Raw genomic sequence first — 18,851 nt, 5'->3', positions numbered from 1 at the left:
CTGAGCCGCACTCATCACCCTGGCAAAATGGTTCCCAGCAAAGCCCTTAATCCCCTTGCTCCTAATAAGCTGGAGGAGACACAACCAGCAGCCTGGGGTGAGAACCTCAGGCTCTGCTCCCCTCCCTTCCCCTCCCCTTCCCTCCTCCGGGTGCCGGATGGGGGCTGGAAGGCTGGAGGGGACGGGCCCGGAGTCCCTCCTGTCTCGGCTCTGTCCCCATGCAGACGGGACCAGAGACGAACCCGGAGGGGGCGAGGGAGCCTGGACTCTGCATCCAAAGGCCCTCCACTCAGGCAACGACGCGATGTCCACACTAATGCTCACGACGGCTAGCAGCGTTAGGATGTTCCCGCCCTCAGCGCCCCCCACGGCTTGTTGAGAACTGTGCACCCGGTACAGCACCAGAGAACTTACGAGTGTCCCCTCGTTGGGTCCTCAGGACACACGGCCAGGGGGCAGAGGCGAGCGGGGGGCTCACTGTTCGGCTTCTGAATCATAGGCTTCGGGGTTCCTCACTTGCACGGGCCCCTTTTCAATAAATACGCACTTCTGTATCTAATGCTTTATTCATAACTAGACAGATTTTTTTATCTTTAAATTTTTTTAACGTTTATTTATCTTTGAGGGACAGAGAGAGAGAGAGAGAGAGCGTGAGTGAGGGAGGGCCAGAGAGAGGGAGACACAGAATCCGAAGCGGGCTCCAGGCTCCGAGCTGTCAGCATAGAGCCCGACGCGGGGCTCGAATTCACGAACCGCGAGATCGTGACCTGAGCCGAAGTCGGACGCTCAACCGACTGAGCCGCCCAGGCGCCCCAGACAGATTTTGTCTTCTTAACGGGATCCTTCAAAATTTGGCCCTCCAAAGCTGGATCCACCTTGGAAGGAGCCGGTCTTATTACGCCCATTCTACAGAGGAGGGCTTTGGGGCCCAGAGAAGTTCCCTTAGTTGCCCAAAGACACATGGGTTCGAAGAGCCAAGGTGGGGACTTGAAGCCAGACCCCTTGATCACCACGTCGTGCAGCCTTTCTGTGGAAAAGAAAAGCTCCCAACCCATCCGGCTTCCAAATCTCCAGCTCTGCAGCGGCAGGGCTGGGGGCTCCCGGCGCTCGGTGGGGTGGGGCGCAAATCTGAGAAGCAGCGATCGAGCATGAAAAACCGTGGCTCGGCTGGAGAGGCCCGGGTGGCCTGGACGGGGAGCCCGTGCGGACGGTCGCCAGCTCTAAGGAGGATGAGGTTAAGGTTCGCAAAAGACGGTGGAACAGGAGGTCCTACTTGGGGTTTTTCGGCCCCCGGCTTATTATTTTTCTAAGATGTTTTCGGCCAGCTGAACGGTTTCTAAACCAAAGAGTCTGGGATGAATTAATGAATGAGCGTCAACCCCACCAATCGCTATGACCCTGGCCCAAGCCACCAACACAGCCACCTCCTAACGGGCCTCCCCAGTCCTGCCCTTCCTGTTCCCTTCAGCCAGCAGCATGGAATTACTTCGTAATTCCCACCTCAATCAGAACGTGTCAACAGTTACAGTGGAAACTCCCAGTCACCTCTCTGACCCCATTTCTCGCCAATCCCCCCCCCCAACTTACACCAACAATGCCAGGCCCCTCGCTATGCTCACGTTCTCCAAGTATGTTCCTACCTCAGGGCCTTTGCACTGGCTCCCTCTTCCCGGCCCTCTCCCTCTCCAGGTAACCACACGCCTTGCTCCTTTGCCGCACGTCAACGTGCCACACTGCAACCCCACGCCCGACGACTCTTACCCTGCTCCTGACGCGTTTTCCCCAGCACCCCACATGCTGGCATCAGACCCGCGGCACCTTCCTGCCTGTGATCAATGCCTATGCTCCGAGCAGAGAAAATGCGGGTCTGGGAGGCGCTTTCGGGGCGTGGACGGCCGAGCCGAGCGTGCCTGTGAGCGAGGCCTGGGGAGGGGAATCTACACCGATGGCTCCGGGAGCGAGAATGCAGAGGTCGGTGAGCGTTTCACGCGACACCGGTCAGCCCCGCCACCTGTGTGCTCTGTGGCTGCCTCCTCGATGAGGTGGAGAAGGCCCTTTCTTCTTTTCCTTTCCTCCAAAGCCAATCTTTATATTGATTTCCCCACCTCCGGCCGCAGTCAGTGGGCGCTGGGAGAGGCTGAGTATGTCGGGTTTGCTGGAGATCTTCAGTCCCCAGGGGCCCGCACAGCCTCTCGCTGCCGCATTGGGCTGCAAGGACCCTGATTGCCTGGCGTGGGCCCCCCCGGGGGCTCTGGAGAGGAACACCCCGGCACCCACTCAGGCTTAGTCACTGGTGCCCTAATCAGGTGGGTGGCTGGGCCCACGCTAAGGCGGGATCACCGAGTGAGTCATTCAGCTAATAATTAATGAGCGCCTACTATGTGCCAGGCACTCCTCCGGGTGCTGGGGTACAGCTTGGAGCAAACAGGGGTGAAAATTCCCTCTCGCAGCAGAGCGAGAAACAAGGAGAAAAAAACCAAACCAAAACAAAACAAAACAGGAAAACCACATACGTCAGATGGTGACGCATGCTAAAGAAAAAAAAATAATGTAGGCTAAGGGAGGTAGCGAATTTCAAGTGGGGCGTCAGGGTAACATTTGAAGCACAGATAATCTTTGAGCACAGCCCTGGAGGAGGTGAGGGAACTAGGCGGGCTGCCTGGAGGAGGTGAGGGAGGCAGCCACTGGCAATCGGAGAGGTTCTGAGTTCTGAGCTCCGGGGGGAAATCCTGGAGGGCCTTCCGTGCCCCGGCGAGGACGGGCTGCTGTAGGGACAAAAGACTGAAGGAAGGAGAGGGAGGGGGCAAGGCTACCTTTCGTTCATTCCGCTCCCTTATTGGTTGATTATTCTGCCTTGCTTTCTAGCCGTCAGAACTGTCCTGCCATGAAATGGGCTGCCTGCCGAGACAGTGAGTTCCTCAGGGATGAAGTCAGCAATGTCCTGGGAAGGAGCAAGTCGAGGAACCAGGTGACCCTAAAGTTCCCTCTCAGCTCCCTCCTCCCTACCCTGAAATTTGTAAAAGATAGAGCTTAGGTTTTCTGGCTTTCTTATCCTTCCTCCCCACCCCACACCCCTCCGCCGCCACCCAGACTGCTTAAGTCAGAACCCTCCTTGGTTGCAAGGGACAGGAACCCACCCCAGATTGGTTTAAGCACATAAGGGAATTGATTGGGCGACAAAAGTGAAAATGGCCTGCTTCAGGCACAACGGGATCCAGGAGCCCGATGGCTCTCACTTGAAATCTGTCTCTCTCTACCTCTGGGCTGTGCCTTCCTCGGTGCTGGCCTTATTCTCAGGCAGGCTGTCTTCACCCGGTGTTAGAACGGCCACTAAAAACCTCAGGCAGACATCCCTCCAGCTTAGCAACCCAAGAGAGAAACACCACCTCTTTACGGGCCAAAGTACCAGCATGGAATGTCATTGGCCCACTTGGGTTCTGTGCGCATCCTTCAGCCAATCATTGCAGGCAAGAGGTATGACGTGCTCTGATTGGCTGGGACTGCTCCCAAGCTTGCCTGGGGACCTGGGGGTCCGGTTGAGGGTACATGCCTGAGTCTTGAGCGTTCTCTTCAAGGAAGATGGACAGGGGACCATCAGAGGAGTGGGAGCGGTGGGCTCCAGGCCACCTCTGACCAATGGCGGGGCCTCGGGGCCAGCTCCACATACCCCGCTTAGTTTCTGCAGTCACTACTTTTCCCAAGTCAGAACCCGAGCGCTCACAAAACACGGTCAAGGGCAAAAAACACTTGGGAGCGCAGTTATAGTTGTTTGCAAACGAAGTCTGGACCATAAACATAAAGCTTTCCAGTGTGTGTGCTCAGCCATCAGCCCCAAGGCCACCTGGGCCCCTGCCAAGTCTGAACTCAGGGAAATGACACACAAACAATGGCCAGGGGAAGCTTAGCAGGGAAGGGTGATCTGAATTCCGCAAAGCCAACGGTGTCTGGCAAAATACCACCTTTGCCCTGCCAAGAGGGGCTCAAGAGGTCCTTGGACCCGTCTTCCTGCCTCCAAGTGGGGCTGAAGACAATCCTCCAATCGTATGAACCAATCATGGACAGATGTGACTCAGAAACATCAGGTGCAATTGTCCTCGCAGAACTGGGTTTCTGACAACAAAACCCACTTCCGTATCTGCTGTAAACACGCCATGGAGAATAATTGGTTCCATCAAATATGCAAGGCTTCTTCTGCCTGCAGAATTCTTTCTTTCCTCCCCCCACCCCACCCAATGCCTTCCGGTGGTTGATATCCTGGCTGCCAGGGAGCTCAGAGCCTAACATTTACATTCAAGTTATTCTGTGAGTCTGGATGCCTGTGTGCTCTGTTTTTTTTTTTTTTTTTTTTTTTTTTTGGTTCTAATTCCGTTTAATTTTTTTTTTAATTCTATCATGTTGTGAATGCCCTTAAACTCTTTCTGGGAAGAGTGGGAATGTGCATGAAGTCTATGAGCACAAAGGAGAGAGAACACTGGAGAGGTGCCCCGTGGTTAGAGATTCAGTGGGGAATTCACTGGAAGACGCATCCAACAGTTTTGTAGTTGGGAGCTGCAGTTTTAAAGTCGAGAGAAGTGGGTGCGAACCCCGATTCTTCACTCGGTGCAGCCTTGAGCAAACTGCTTAACTTCTCTGAGCCTCTATTTTCTTTTTAATCTTTACAGTGGAGTAAGACACCACCACCAGGCATCAGGGAAAATGCAAATTCAAATAACAACGAGATACCGTTTCGTGTGCACTAGACCGACATCATCAAATGTTGGGAAGAACGCGGAGCACGGGTTCTTCAGTGACCGGACCGCGCAGTGACATGTAATTCTTCTTCAGTTACCACATCAAGGCTGGTGGGAATGTATAGTGGTGTTTGGAAGTACATTTTCTTATGAAACTAAGCCTACAATGATTACATGATCCGGCAATTCCACTGTTTGGTATTTATCCAAGATAAATGAAGCCACGCGTCCGCAAACATATTTGTACAAAATATTTACAGCAGCTTTTTTCCATAATAGCCCCAAGCTGGAAACAGCTCAAATATCCACCAACAGGTGAACAGACACATATATTGCGGTATGTCTATGCAGTGGAATACTACACAGCAATAAAAAAGAACAGCCTGCTAATATACATGACAACACGGAAGGATCTCCAACATGTGTACTTAATGAAAGAAGCCTTATACCAGAATACACAGCACAGACTCCGTTTCCATGAACCAACCGATAACCAAGCTGATCTACGGTAGGAAAAAATTGGAACCATTGTTACCTCTGGAAGCTGAGAATTCATTGGGAAAGGAAATGAAGGCATTTTTTCTGGGTAGATGAAAATGTTCTATAATGTTATAAGGGCTTGTAATACTCAAGTGTAGGTACGTGTCAAAACTCAGAAAATGGTATACTTAAGGTTAGTGTTCTCCACTGTCAATTTTTATTTTTTTTTAAAGGTACCTAACCAAATATTGCATCCCAGTTCATCGTGGACATGCTGAACTAGTTAAGGGGAAATATATAGATGTCTGCAATGTTACTCGAATTGCATAAAAAGATTGAGATGCGCTAAGGGATGGGGAGACAGATAAACGAAGCCGACTGGGATAGAGCAAGTCTAGTAAAACATTAAAGGTACAATTTAGGTGGCGGATATACGGACGCTCACTGAAAAATTATTTCAGCTTTATGCTTAAGCTTTTTGTAATGAAATATCGGAGGCACAGGGGTTACAAGGTTGATGTAAGGACCAAGGGGGACGAAGTCTCCGTGGTGACCAATCCAGGGAGGACGCCCCACACGATTACCGCAATGATCAAAGATGGCACACAGAACAGGGGGAGGTTCTGGAAAGGACAGGGAGAGCGTACAAGGTATTCAGGACCCAAGTTGGCAAATCTTGCCCACTGTTACTATTTTAATTTTGCATCTGTTTGAATTGGTGATACCTGCATGTGGTACAAAACTCAAGAGCCACCACAGTGTATAAAAAAATGAAAAAACTTTCCTTCTTTCTTCCGTCCCCCAGATACCCAACCTTGTTCCCAGAGGCAGCCGGAGGCACCAGTTTCTTAGAATCCTTTTCAGGGATATTCTACACTATATACATAATTACTCATATAGTTTTCCTTTTGCCAGAACAGCATGTTCTAACAGTTTATTTGTTTATTTTTTATTAAAAAAATTTTTTTAACGTTTATTTTTGACAGAGAGAGACAGAGCAAGAGTGGGGGAGGGGCAGAGAGAGAGAGGAGACACAGAATCTGAAACAGGCCCCAGGCTCCGAGCTGTCAGCACAGAGCCTGACGCGGGGCTCGAACTCACGGACCGCGAGATCATGACCTGAGCCGAAGTCGGACGACCAACAGACTTGAGCCACCCAGGCGCCCCATGTTCTAACATTTTAAGAAACCGTCTTGGGGGTTCTTCCACATGGATTCATAAACTCTGTCCTTACTCTTGTATATAACTGCGTAGTATTCCATCAGAGGGAGGGACCAGCGTTGATTTGCTCAATCCCGTATTGACGGACACAGGGGTTGTTTCCACGGTTCGCTAAACCCTTTGAAGGGTGCTACTGTTTTCAAGCCTTTGAAACTGAACCTCGCACCTCTTGATAAATGAGTCAAAGAATAGGGGGCTTCTCTGATCAAAACCCACAGCGCATCATTAAGTCTTTGGGCTTCTTCACCCCGGCTTTTATTAAATTATCCCAATTTGTCCTTGCAAATAGATGTCTTTTCTTAAGTAGTGATTTACCACAATTAAGCCCCCCAAAATTAAATTAAATGAATTACGTCTCTTAGGTTGGGTGTCTGCAAGAACCGAGGTTGGGCGCAGTAATGGTCCAGATGCTATTAAAAGCAGAGGCAGGAGAATGTGTGCTGGGTTGGAAGGGAAAATTCATAGCTCCACTGATACGCCATGATAAATAATTATGAGTTATTAATTTTAAATTACATCTTTAATGCGTTGCATGATTTTAATTCCCCCTACAGTATTAATATCGGACTGGCTTTGATTAATTTAAAGCAGAACAGAAAGGTGCCAATTAAGGGGACTCACTGGGAACTTTGAGGTGTTTATATCTGTCTCTTGATAGCCCCCATGGTGGGGGGCAAGGTCATTGCTCAAGGGAAGCTGGTGATTATCCACAGGAACCCAGGGTAGGGTGTGTCAAGAAAAGTGGGAGATTGGATGTTAACCCTTTTTGGGTCTTTGATGCCAGGGAGGAGAGAAACAAGGATAGAAAAGCAAAGGGACAGAATAAGTGCTTCTTACGAGCCGAAAGACAGGTCGGAATAAGGCTCGGGCTCCAAGGACCAGGGCTTCTGGGTTCTGGGGTTTGCCATGTCGCCCCAGACAAGAGCTTTGACCTCCCCGTGCCTTTATGGACCTCAAGACTTGGGGAAAAAAAAGCCAGGATAACACTCAATACATATGGAGCCATAAATCAGAGGTGTCTCCTAACTAGCAGAATGGTCAGAGGGTAACGCTTGGGAACAGCAGCCCATTGTTACAATATGGCACCCACGAAGATGCTTCTGGATGGCCGATGACCAAACACTTGATTTTATTTAATAGCGAAGAGTCCACTTTGACGTACGCTAGAAAGAAATGCATAACCAGCCCGCTGAGCTTATGATTTCAAAGACAGCCTTGTTTATGTTGAAGCTAAATTTAAGTTCAAAAAAAAAAAAAAAAAAGAGGGAGAGAGAGCAACCCCAAACAAAATGTCGAGTAATAGTTGTATTTGGCATGTGGCTACGGAAAGAAAGAATAATAATGATGATTACGATGTGATACACAAGTAACCGAAGTTAGTGCTATCAAATTAATGCCATTACAGCCACATGTGACAGCGAGCCCTGGGCTTGGGAAAGGAAGATAGGAGGTGATAAATATGAACCAATGAATCAAAGCAAACCTAGTTAGCTGGATGGCGGGAGGGCGATGCCTGGTTGGGCAGCCCACTGTCAGGATATGGCACCAAAGAGGGTGACTTGGGCTGGGGTTAGCGGGGCGGCGGGGGGTGGCATTTTTTTAATGTTTATTTTTTCTTTTTTCTTTTTTTTTTAAGTTTATTTATTTCTGAGACAGAGCATGAGCGGGGCAGGGGCAGAGAGAGAGGGAGACGCAGAATCCGAAGCAGGCTCCAGGCTCCGAGCTGTCAGCACAGAGCCCGGCGCGGGGCTCGAACTCAAGAACCACGAGATCATGACCTGAGCCGAAGTCGGACGCCGAACCGACTGAGCCACCCAGGCACCCTGACATTTTTTTCTTTCACTTAATAGCTAAATGCTTAACGTGTGCCTGTCCAACTTTTGGTTTCCTGGACAGTGGTGCTCAGGTTGAGGTTAAATTTAAACGTTAAAAAATGGGCGATGCAAAACACAATATCAAATAAAGCCTAGGCGTATGTGGTATGAGGCTACGGCAAATAATAATAATTACGCTGGTCATAGGCAAGTCACTGAGGTGAGTGAATAGCAGATTAACGTCACCACAGCCCCAGATGATAGAAATCCCAGTCAAGGCTCTAAATTAATGCCCCTAGATGAGACGAGGCTGAAAAAGGAATCACCCCAAGCCTCAGTGTGAAGTGATCACCTCTCCCCCTCCACGGTGGAGCAGACCTGAGACTGTCAGCCTCATCTCCCGTTGGGTACCTGTGCTTCTTAAAATGGTTCTGGAGGTGGGCAGTGCCTAGAAAAGTGCCCGGCTCACGGCAGGTGCCCAATATAGGGCCGTGGAGGTGGGAGAGGAGGAGGCGGGAGAAGGGAAACCAGGAAGGAGAGAAAGAAGAGACACGAGCAGGTGTTCCCCAACGCTGACGTGAGGGCTCCGGGGAGCAAGGCATCCCGCTGGGGGTCATCCGGATGGTAGGTAACAGAGCGAGGCATCAGTGCTACAGATATTTTATAGTCTCAGAGCCTGAGAGGTGGCCGGCCCAAGGTCACACAGACGTTAAATGGCCGGAAGCCAGGCAGTCTGGACCCAGAGCCCCAGCTCTTCCCACACCCGGACGCACTGCCTTGCCCGAGAGACGCGCGGTTTGGAGACGGGAGACACTGAGACCTGACGTGTGTCAGTCCTCAGGGCAACAGCCCCAAGCGGGACTGAACTCAGGTATCAGGACTCCCTGCTCCGGACTCTTATCATCACAGGCGGCTCTGTCTACGCGGCCCGTCGACACTGAGAAAGGGTCTCTTGGTGGACAGAGTCTGGCCAAGCGCGTAGCAGGTGCTCACTTCACGCCCCACCCCCCACCCCAGATTGGCTCTGTTCCTTCCAGCCTTGGATCCTTGGTCCGCTGCGTGCCCCCTTGTGCCTCCCCCTGGCTCTGGGGGCCTCAGCTCAGGCTTCCCAGCAGAGCTGCAGAAGCGAGACAATCGCATTAGGGTCCCCGGGGCGGCTTTGGCAGCCTCGTCACGCCTTTGAAAGGCAAGGATTGGCCGGTGGACCGCGGGAGCGGCTGGAGCTGTTTCCTGTTCAAAGCTCCTTCCTCCAGCCGCATTAAAAGATGGATTATCATTCAGGGGGTTAGAGAAGGGTGAGTGGAGCCAGCCCTCTTCCCAGATAAGATGGCCGTGCAGGTGGGAACTCGGTGGCCAAGGGGCAGCGGGGTCTGGCGACAACAAGGAGGACAAGAATAACGGCAGTGGAGACACCTGCTGTCCTGAGCGCCTACCAGGCGCCGGGTTCCGTGCTGAGCGTTTCGGGTCGACGTCTCGTTTTAACGCGCACCGTCTCCCGACGAGGAAACCGAGAGGCAGAGATGGTGGCCAACCCACCCGGGGCAGCCCAGCTAGTGAGTGGGCTCAGCTCAGATTCCCACTCAGTCCGACGCACCTCCCGCTCTTCGCCTGCCTGTCCCCCAACCGCCGTGCGTTAAGCATTCGTACCATTAGTGGGGTGCTGCTTCGCGAGATCGAGGCCACCGTCCACATCCGTTCATCCGTTCCGCTCTCGGTAGGTCTCCAGTGTCGAGCGGAGCGCCTGGCATGGGGTGAGCGCGTGGTGCGTGTTGGCCGAATCAATTTTGGAAGGAAGGAGTAAGCGAGAAGAAGGGGTGATGCTGGGCGAGGACAGGGGGCTTGAAACGTGGGTGCACGGACGGAGCTCACGCTGTAGGGTTGTGACTGCCGAGCCCTCGGCCCCGAGAGCAGAGACCCCCGCGCTAGCCCTCACTCGCGCTAGCCTGACTCGCCACATGACCGGAGACACGTCAGTTTATTTGTTGAAGGTGGTCCTCAGTTTCCCCCGTTTCCCTGCCTCAGGGAGCTGAGGACCGGTGCCGTTCACACCCAGGCAGATCCAATGGGAGCGTTAGGTTCCTCCGTCAAAGCAGATGGAACAAAAGCACGGTTTCCTCCAGCTTGGAGAGGAGAGAGCCAACAGGGCGGGTGGACGAATCTTAGCTGGGGAATCCGCTTGCTCTCTGGGTCTCGGTCTGCGGTCTGTAATTTGGGGCTAATGGAACAAGCACCCACCTTACGGTGTCCAATGATGATTCCACGAGATGGGGACTGTCGCATGCTTCGTGCGGTCCCTGGCCGTGGTCAGCCCTGAATGTACAGTGGCTGGTCATACTATCACACTTTAGAAAAGTCAGCCTGGGGCGCCTGGGTGGCTCAGTCGCTTGAGCGTCCGACTTCGGCTCAGGTCCTGACCTCGCGGTTCGTGAGTTCGAGCCCCGCGTCGGGCTCTGTGCTGACGGCTCGGAGCCTGGCGACTGCTTCGGATTCTGCGTCTCCCTCTCTTTCTCTCTGCCCCTCCCCTGCTCGCCCTCTCTCTCTCTCTCTCAAAAATAAATAAAGATTAAATAAATAAATAAAAGTCAGCCACGTCAGGGACTGTGGGGGTAAGGAAGGGTTCCTTGGAGGAACAGTTGAGTGAACTGAATTTTGACGAAATAGCTTCAATAGAAGCATTGAAGTCAGAACGGAAAAAATCATTTCAGGGGGGCAGAAGACATTGCTCAGGGTATCCTGGAGAGTAGAAGCTACCTAACACGTTTGAACGTTAAGTCATGGGGTGTGTTTGTTTGTTTTCATCTTGGAAAAGGCAATGCCTCCCCCATGCGTATCAGCTATCGATGGCCAACATCATGCTGCGTAACAATCACCAAACCTTAGTAGTGTGGTCAGTGGCCAGGCAGCTCTGCTGACCTTGACTGGGCTCACTGAGGTGTGGCTGGCCATCACACCTCGATTTAGACAACCAGGGTGGCTGAGCCCTGCCCCGCGTGGCCCACATCCTCCGGTGAGGGAGCCTAGGCCTTCGTTCGTGGCCGTGCAAGAGGGCAACGCTCAGAGCGAGCCCAATTGTGCAAATGACTTGGAGGCCTCTGCTTGTGTCCTATTTTCTCTCCTCCCACCAGCCAAAGTAGGTTACATGAACGCACCCAGAATCAGAGGGGGCGAGGACCACAAACTCACACGGCAGAAGGTGTGCGCGGGGAAAGGGATGCGCGGTGGGGGGGCCAATGTTGTGATCTCAACATTCAATGTAGCGTAGAGGCCGTGACGTCATGCCCCTTCGGTTCTCATTCCTGCTCTGCCAGCGTGACCTGGGGCACATCATTTCCACTCCCTGAGCCTTTCTTTTCTCATCTGTGAAGTGGGAATAATAGTGTGTCCTTTGCAGGGGGTAGGAGGAGGCTTACACAGCATCATGCGTGCGGAGTCCCCGGAGACGGGAGCTGCGAAATAAACAGCTTGCCATTACTTTATTGTTCTTATGAACTCACAAAGGCTCAGTTTGCTCCACTGGCTTCAAGGCTTCTTGGATTCCCGGTAGGCAAGGGCTTTCCTTCCCAAGGCTGGGCCCTGGGAGCCAGCTGACCATCTGCCAGGAGGGATTTCTGTTTAACAAGCTCTTGTAATCTTTGCTGTGATCACGACTCCCTTCCCGTCCGGGTCCCCTCTGGGGGCTTGCGGCCTCTTAGGCTAAGCCTCTGCCAGAGCTATGAATATCTGAGCACCTGACCCCGCATTTCAATGTACCCAGCCCGTCCCTGGGCCTGTGCGCTTCCTGGAGATCTGCCCCGGGAAGGCTGAGGCACGCTCTCCAACCTTCCAGAAACCCCCACCTCCCCGGCACGAGAAACGCTTCATCGTTCAGGCCTTCCACTCAGCAAGCATCGATCGGACACCCCCCGCGGCATACCGGGCCCCGCCCTAGACCTGACACCATCGTCACGCTGCTGCTCCAGAATCTTCAAGATGTTGTCAGGGCTTCTGGAGAAGAAAGTTCAAGTGCTTGGCCAAAACCCAGGGTGGGTAGACCCAGCCGATGGTGAAAACAATCAACCAGGTCTCAAGAGTTTGTCTCACGTCCCCATGTCAGGGCCTAAGAGGGCAACTTGGGGCTTCCCTCCCCGCCCCCCACCTCCCCAGGGCAGCTCAGTGTAGACAACACTGCAGAGTGGGTCTGTCCCACCTCAAGGCAAGGGGAAGGGGATTTTTGTATCCCGACGCCACCCTGGGGTGCTCGGGGAGGCCGAGGTAACTCGGGGGCACCTCTGGGAGGACAGCTCCGGTCACCCGAAGGCAATCCCGCGGGGAAGCTGCAAGCGTGGACCTGCCACAGCCAGAGGGAGGGTACACTGAGCCACAAAAGAAATCCCGTGGAAATGGGCAGACACCCTCTCTGCTCCCAACATCTCCTCTTGGTCCGATCCTGGGCGGTCACATTATCGTTGATGGCTGTCCCCGAGCAGTAGGGAGGCGGCTGAAAGTGCAGCCTGGGCCACAGATCAACCTAGTTTCCAACGCTTGCCTCCTCCGCTGTCTTGCTGTGCGACCTTGGGAAAGTCACTCTGCCTCTCTGAGCTTCGATCTCTCCACGAGAAATGGAGATGATACCCATCTCAGAGAAGTGATGTGGGGATTCACGATTTGGCCAGTGCCCGACTCCCATCAAACACTCGGGAATGACGTGCCAAGGGCAGAGTGTGGATTCGAACCCATGATTCCTTGGATCCTAGCCCGGTGCTTAGGAATAACCATAAAACTTTGGGGGAAACCTCACAGCATCTCGGAACCTCAGTTTTCTCGTCCACAACACGGGGCGGATGGCTCTCCTGCCTGTTCCTCTGGGACTCCGAGAAGGTGTAAATGCAGCTGTGAAATACTCAGATCTTCGAAGCTGGAAAAGCCATTTTGCCGGCGAGTAAACCGAAGCCCCGAGAAGTTAAACCACTTCCCTGCTGTCCCCCAGCCTGTGTCGGAGCTAGGAGGGGAACTCGGGCTTCCTACCTCCCGGTTCCAGGTTCTTCCTTAGAGCAGGTGCGCCCCCCCCCCCCACCGCCTCCCCGGGTGACCCTGAGCAAAGCACAGTCTGACTCTCCTGGCCTCCACTTCCCCATCTAGAAATCAAAGCGGCAGACCAGATACTCCCCCAAGTTCCCTCTGATTTGGGACATGTCTCGTCTCCCTCCGGGTACACTGGGTGCTCTGAAAACCCAACACGCATTAGACACCGCCTTCCGCCGCAAGCCAGCAGCAGAGTGTGGGGGGTAGTGAGCCAGTGCGTCCCTTCCACGGGTGACGAAACGGATGTGGTAGCCCATCTCAGACACTGGTGTCAGCAGGGAACTAAGGGGTCCAGGGTGGCCGTGGGAGTGAGGCTCCCTCCGCACAACTGTGAGGAACAAGTGTCACGGGCCAAGGCAAAGGGGTGAATACAGAGAGGCCCGGAGGGGGTGCAGGGCCACGGGGCTGTCCCTACCCCATCCTATCGGCTAGAAGGCCAGAACACCCCAGCGTGTGCCCCTGAGGACACAGGGCCTAGACCCGCAGATCACGGGCTCGTCCCGGGGCCCCAGTGGGATGGGGAGAAGGGTGAGGGATGTGGCCGGAGACGGAAGGACGGTATCGCCCGGGGGCCTGGTGTCTTTCCGGGCAGAAGGCAAAGGCCTCTTTGCGAGAACACACCATTGCCGCGAGTGATGACCCCACCACGGTGCCCTTGGGAGGCCCGGTCACTTCTTGGCGCTGCAGAGCCGTCCCACACCCTCTCGGGGGCGGGCATGCTGTTGGCGCACTCAGTCCCCAGCGGCCACCAGCACGGCCCTGCCTCAGAGACCCGCGCCCAGCTGACCAGGGCTGACTCCTGCGCGGCCGTGCCCCCGGCCTCCCTGGGGGCAGCCGACGGCCATCTGACGCAGGCGTATGGAAGCCTGGGCACCCTCCTCAAGGACGGACAACTTTACGGTCCAGCTGATGCCCCAGAAGCCCTACGGGATCGGGCCGCCGCCTCGGCCAACCTCCCCTGTCTGCTCCTGCGTCCCCCTTCCCTGTCATACTGCGACACCTCCTTTGCCAGATGAGAGGTGAGGTCACTTGCCCAGAGGCAAGGCACAGCACAGGTGGCCAGGCAGGTCTGTCTCAGGAACCCACGGTGGCCTGGCTGACGTGTGGAAGGTCAGAGCTGGATGAGGCCCGGGTCGCCAAGCCCTCCGGCAAGAACGTAGGACCTGTCCTTTGGGAAGAGGCAACGAGGCAAGGGGGCCAGGGGGCTGGGGGGCTGGGGGAGGGGGGTGCGCAGGAAGCAAGAGATGGCCGGTAGGGGCGGCAAGGAGAGGAGTGAACTGGGGAAGCCTCCTTTGTCCCCCAGCAGCACCACCCACGCTCCTGAGGGGCCAGGCGGGGTCTTAGGTGGCCGAGTTAGCCAGCCCCGAGCCAGCGGGGTCCATCAGCTTCCGCTTCAGGGGCACTTGACCTTCCTCCAAGGCAGACGACACGGAGACCCGCCCTCCCGGCTGGGGGCGGCCGCCGCTGAGGTGGCCGGGCTGAGCCAAGGACGTCTGCAAACACCAGAGAACGCCCCAGACGCTATCAGGGGCCGCTGGCTTTAAAGGTCACATCCAGATAGAAAGGCCCTTCCGCACGGCCTCATCTCCCACACACAGATGCTCCGGATTGAAGGGAAAAACGCCCAAGGCCATTCCGCTCATGCCTGCCTCTCAAAAGGTCTGGGTCCCCAGACCCGCAGGAGGGAATAGGTATTTCTCACGCTCGCCCACCCCCCACCCCCCACCCCCTAGACAAAGCATCCAACCCCGGCTCGCCCTGGGGGCTGGGAGATCATTTTCTTTGATCACATCGCTTCCCAGTCTGGAGACATCCGGTGGGTGGGTTCTTCTTGTTCACACGCTAAGTGAACTGAGCACCTACAAGGTGCCAGGCTCTGCTGGCAGGCAGACAGGCTCTAAGGCAGACAGGTCCCCGAGTGCGACCGGGAGCGGAGGGAGACAGACCCTAAGGGTCCATACACAGCCGATGTGTGTCCGGAGGCCGCTAACAGGATGAACGCTGGAGGGGCAGGGCACTTAGCTAACTTTTGGGACGAGAGCCGCGAAAGAAAGACCTGGTTCTTAGAGGGACAGGCCGAAGGGTCTCCCCTCCCCACTGTGATCGGTCAGCATTCAGCCAAGGACTCAGACTCTCTCATTCGGCGGCTACTGATTCAGCACGATGCCAGGGGCACCGGCTGGCGCTGGGCATACAGGGAGGACCGCACAAAGATCCCTGCCCACGTGGAGCGCTTGCGGGGCAGCCGGACAAACGCCCCACAGGCACACCAACGGGTGCATGTTATCAACAATAGCTGCCGACCTGCATCAAGGCTCAGCCGGTGCCACGAAGAATTAGGGGCAGTCAAGCGGCAGGTCGGGAAATGGCGAGGGTCCCTGCTCTCCCCTGGCAACAAAGCGGGCGAGTTCAAGGTGTTTGGGGAGACTGGGGCTGGGAGGGCACGAGCCCCAGTCTTCTCTTCCGGTAAATGGGGGGGGGGTGGGGAGAGCAGATCCTCTCTGATATGGTTAGAATTGGTCTGATACCGTATCTGGAGAGTGCACAGAACAGTAGCAAGCATCTGGCAGGAACCGAGTAACTCTAAGCCTGCATTCTTAGCGAAAATCAAGAGAACTCAGCTCCACCCGGCCAAGCCTCCCGGCCTCCATTTCCTCTACCTGTAGAACAAAAGAGGAATGTCCCCTCCTCCTGTCCTCCTGCCTGCCTTCACACCACAGAGCATCCCAGAGGCTGTTTCCATAGCAACTCCAAAGCCCCATCCCCCCCCCCAGTCTCATAGCCGACCTGCCCCCCCAAAGCCTGGCGTTAACCACAGCATTCCCACGTGTGGCTGTCACCATCCTTCCAATGGCTCCGAGAGGCCGGGTGGAGCGTGGACGTATGCCCATTTTCTAGATGAAGAAACTGAGGTTCTCCCAGAGGGAGTTAGTAACGGAGCTGGAACTTGAACCTCCCAGGGAAAGTTAGGGACTCTCTGCCCCATGGCCTTTGTTCTTGCTCGTCAGTCTCCATAGAGAAGGGTCTATTCACCTCCAGGTCTTCATGCCCTGTTCCGTCCCACCCTTCAGGTCTTGGTTTTACTATCATCTCCTCCAAGAGCCCCCCCCGCCCCGAGAACCCCGGACACAGCAGCTCTCGTGGAGTTCTGCCGAGTTGCCCTTGTAGCACCTAGGGTTCTGACCCTGTCCGTCTCTCCCGGCAACTAGAGTATCATTTCCGTGAGGGCAGCCAACTTCTGTCTTCGTCATTCTCGGGCATCTACTGTTGGATGGAGTTCGATGAATGTTTGTCAGATGAATGAAGGAGATCAAGAAACATGCACTTGACACGTTCTCCTTTTCCCCTTTTGACCAGCTCGTTCGGGGGGCTGGCTGTGGTCACGGGGCTGGTGGCGCGGCAGGTGGGAGGGGTCCCCTGCCTTGTAGAAAGTAGTTTCGAGGTTCCCCAAAGAGTGAAACATGGAAACACCATTTGAGGGGCGCCTGGGTGGCTCAGTCGGCTGGGCATCCGGCTTCGGCTCAGGTCGCAATCTCATGGTTCGTGAGTTCGAGCCCCGCATCGGGCTCTCTGCTGACAGCTCAGAACCTGCTTCGGATTCTGTGTCTCCCTCTCTCTCTGTTCATGCCCTTTCCCTGTTCATGCTCTTTCTCAAAAATAAATAAACATTAAAATTTTTAAAAAAATACCATGTTCACAGCGGCACTATTCGTAACAGCTGAAACGCAGAAATCACCCACATGTCCATCAGTGGATAGAAGGATAAGCAAAATGTGGCCTATCCATACAACAGATTATTTTCAGCCTTAAAAAAGAATCTAGTACCAATGTGTGCCGTGACCTGGGCGAACCTCAAAAACACGACCCTGTGTGAAAGAAGCAAGACCCGAAAGGTCACGTATCGTAAGAGTCCGTTTACATGGACTGTCCGGAAGAGGTAAATCTACGGAGACGGAAAGCAGACCAATGGCTGCCAGGAGCCATGGGGAGTCGACAGGTACAGGTGTCCCTCTTGGAGGGATGAAGGCATTTGGAGCTGGATAAAGGTGGCAGGTGCCAGCCCCGTGAATGCACCAAGTGACAGCGAACTGCTCGCTTTCATGTGGTCACCTCTGTATCACGTGACTCTCACCTCCATGAAAAACAACCAAAAGAATTCCTTGCCGTCCACGTATCCTCTCCAGGCCCATTGGAGGCCCAATGGGGACGATCAACCCCGGCCTTCACCACCTCACAGAGTCCTCTGATGGCTCCAACGTGGAGGGACCTGATGGAATAAAGCTAAGACACAAAAAGTACCAGGCACGCCAGGCGGTGAACACAAAAGCCGTGCCGAAGAGCGGCTACCCTTCTTTCCTCAGAAAGGACACAGTAAAATAGCAACCGTCTCACTGCACTCCGCATGGAGGGTGCCTGCTTCGGTCATCTGTTGTCACCCACCAAACGTCTATGGGTTAAATGCAGGGGCTTGAAGCAATGACAACACCGAGTTTCCGCGTGAGCATGCAGTTTGAGCGGGGTTCGGTGCGGGCTGCTCTTCTCTGTGGCCCTCGGCATCAGAGAGAAGGCTCCAGGGCTCCGTTCCAGCCGCTCTCATGGAAGAGCACAGAGCGGGTAGCTCACAAGCCAGAGAAATGTGTCCCTCGCGGTTCTTGAAGCGAGGAAACCCAAACTCTGCCGAGAACCCACTTTCTGGTGGGTAGACGGCTGCCTTCTCGCCGTGTCCTCACGGGGCAGAAAGAGGAAGAGAGTTCCGTGGGGTTTCTTTTCTAAGGGCACTAATCTATTCGTGAGGGTGCCACCCTTGTGACCTAATTGTCTCTCAAAGGCCCCGCCTCCGAACACCATTGCCTTGGGAGTTGCGTTTGGATGCATGAACTTGGAGGGGACTTGGAGATTTCAACTGTGACGATGCCAGCCATTGGCTGGGACTTCAGCTGGGACTGTCAGCCAGAACGCCTTACGCAGCCTCTCCCTGTGGTCTGGGCTTCCTTACAACATGGCTTCTGGGCTCCCAGGGTGAGTGTCCTGAGAGAAAGAGGGAGTCAAGTGGACCTAGTCTCAGACGTCATGCAATGTCATTTCTGCCTCATCCTATTTGTTGAGGCTATCGCAAAGTCACACAACATCCTTAGGAGAAGGAAAACAGACTCTGCCTCTTGACTGGGCCACTGGTGAAGTCTGGAAGAATATGTAGGGTCAGAAGTGTGGCCATGGCCATTTTTGGAAACTACAGGTACCACAGTACCCATCAGAGAAGGTTCTAGCAGGTGGCTAAGGCACAGTGTTTTGCAGTCTAGGGGACAGGACTGGTTGGTAGCAGGGGGCCCTTTTCACTAACTTCCCCTCCTGAATCTTTCCCGCCACCAAAGCTCCCTCCCCCGTTTCTTCCTCGGACGCTTAGCAGCCTCAGACCCTCCTTGCCTAACTTAAGGAGAGAGCAGAATTCTCTGCCTCAAAATAACAGTCTGAGTTCAGTTCCATTCCGTTCTCCTCTTTGGTCGATTTCTGTTCTCAGGGAGAAAGAAGGGTGGGCATTTTCTCT

The sequence above is a fragment of the Felis catus genome, chromosome D3 (genome assembly GCF_018350175.1).
Source record: "Felis catus isolate Fca126 chromosome D3, F.catus_Fca126_mat1.0, whole genome shotgun sequence".
Taxonomy (NCBI): Eukaryota; Metazoa; Chordata; class Mammalia; order Carnivora; family Felidae; genus Felis; species Felis catus.
The sequence above is the reverse complement of the archived record's forward strand: the minus strand, read 5'-3'. Positions refer to the sequence as shown.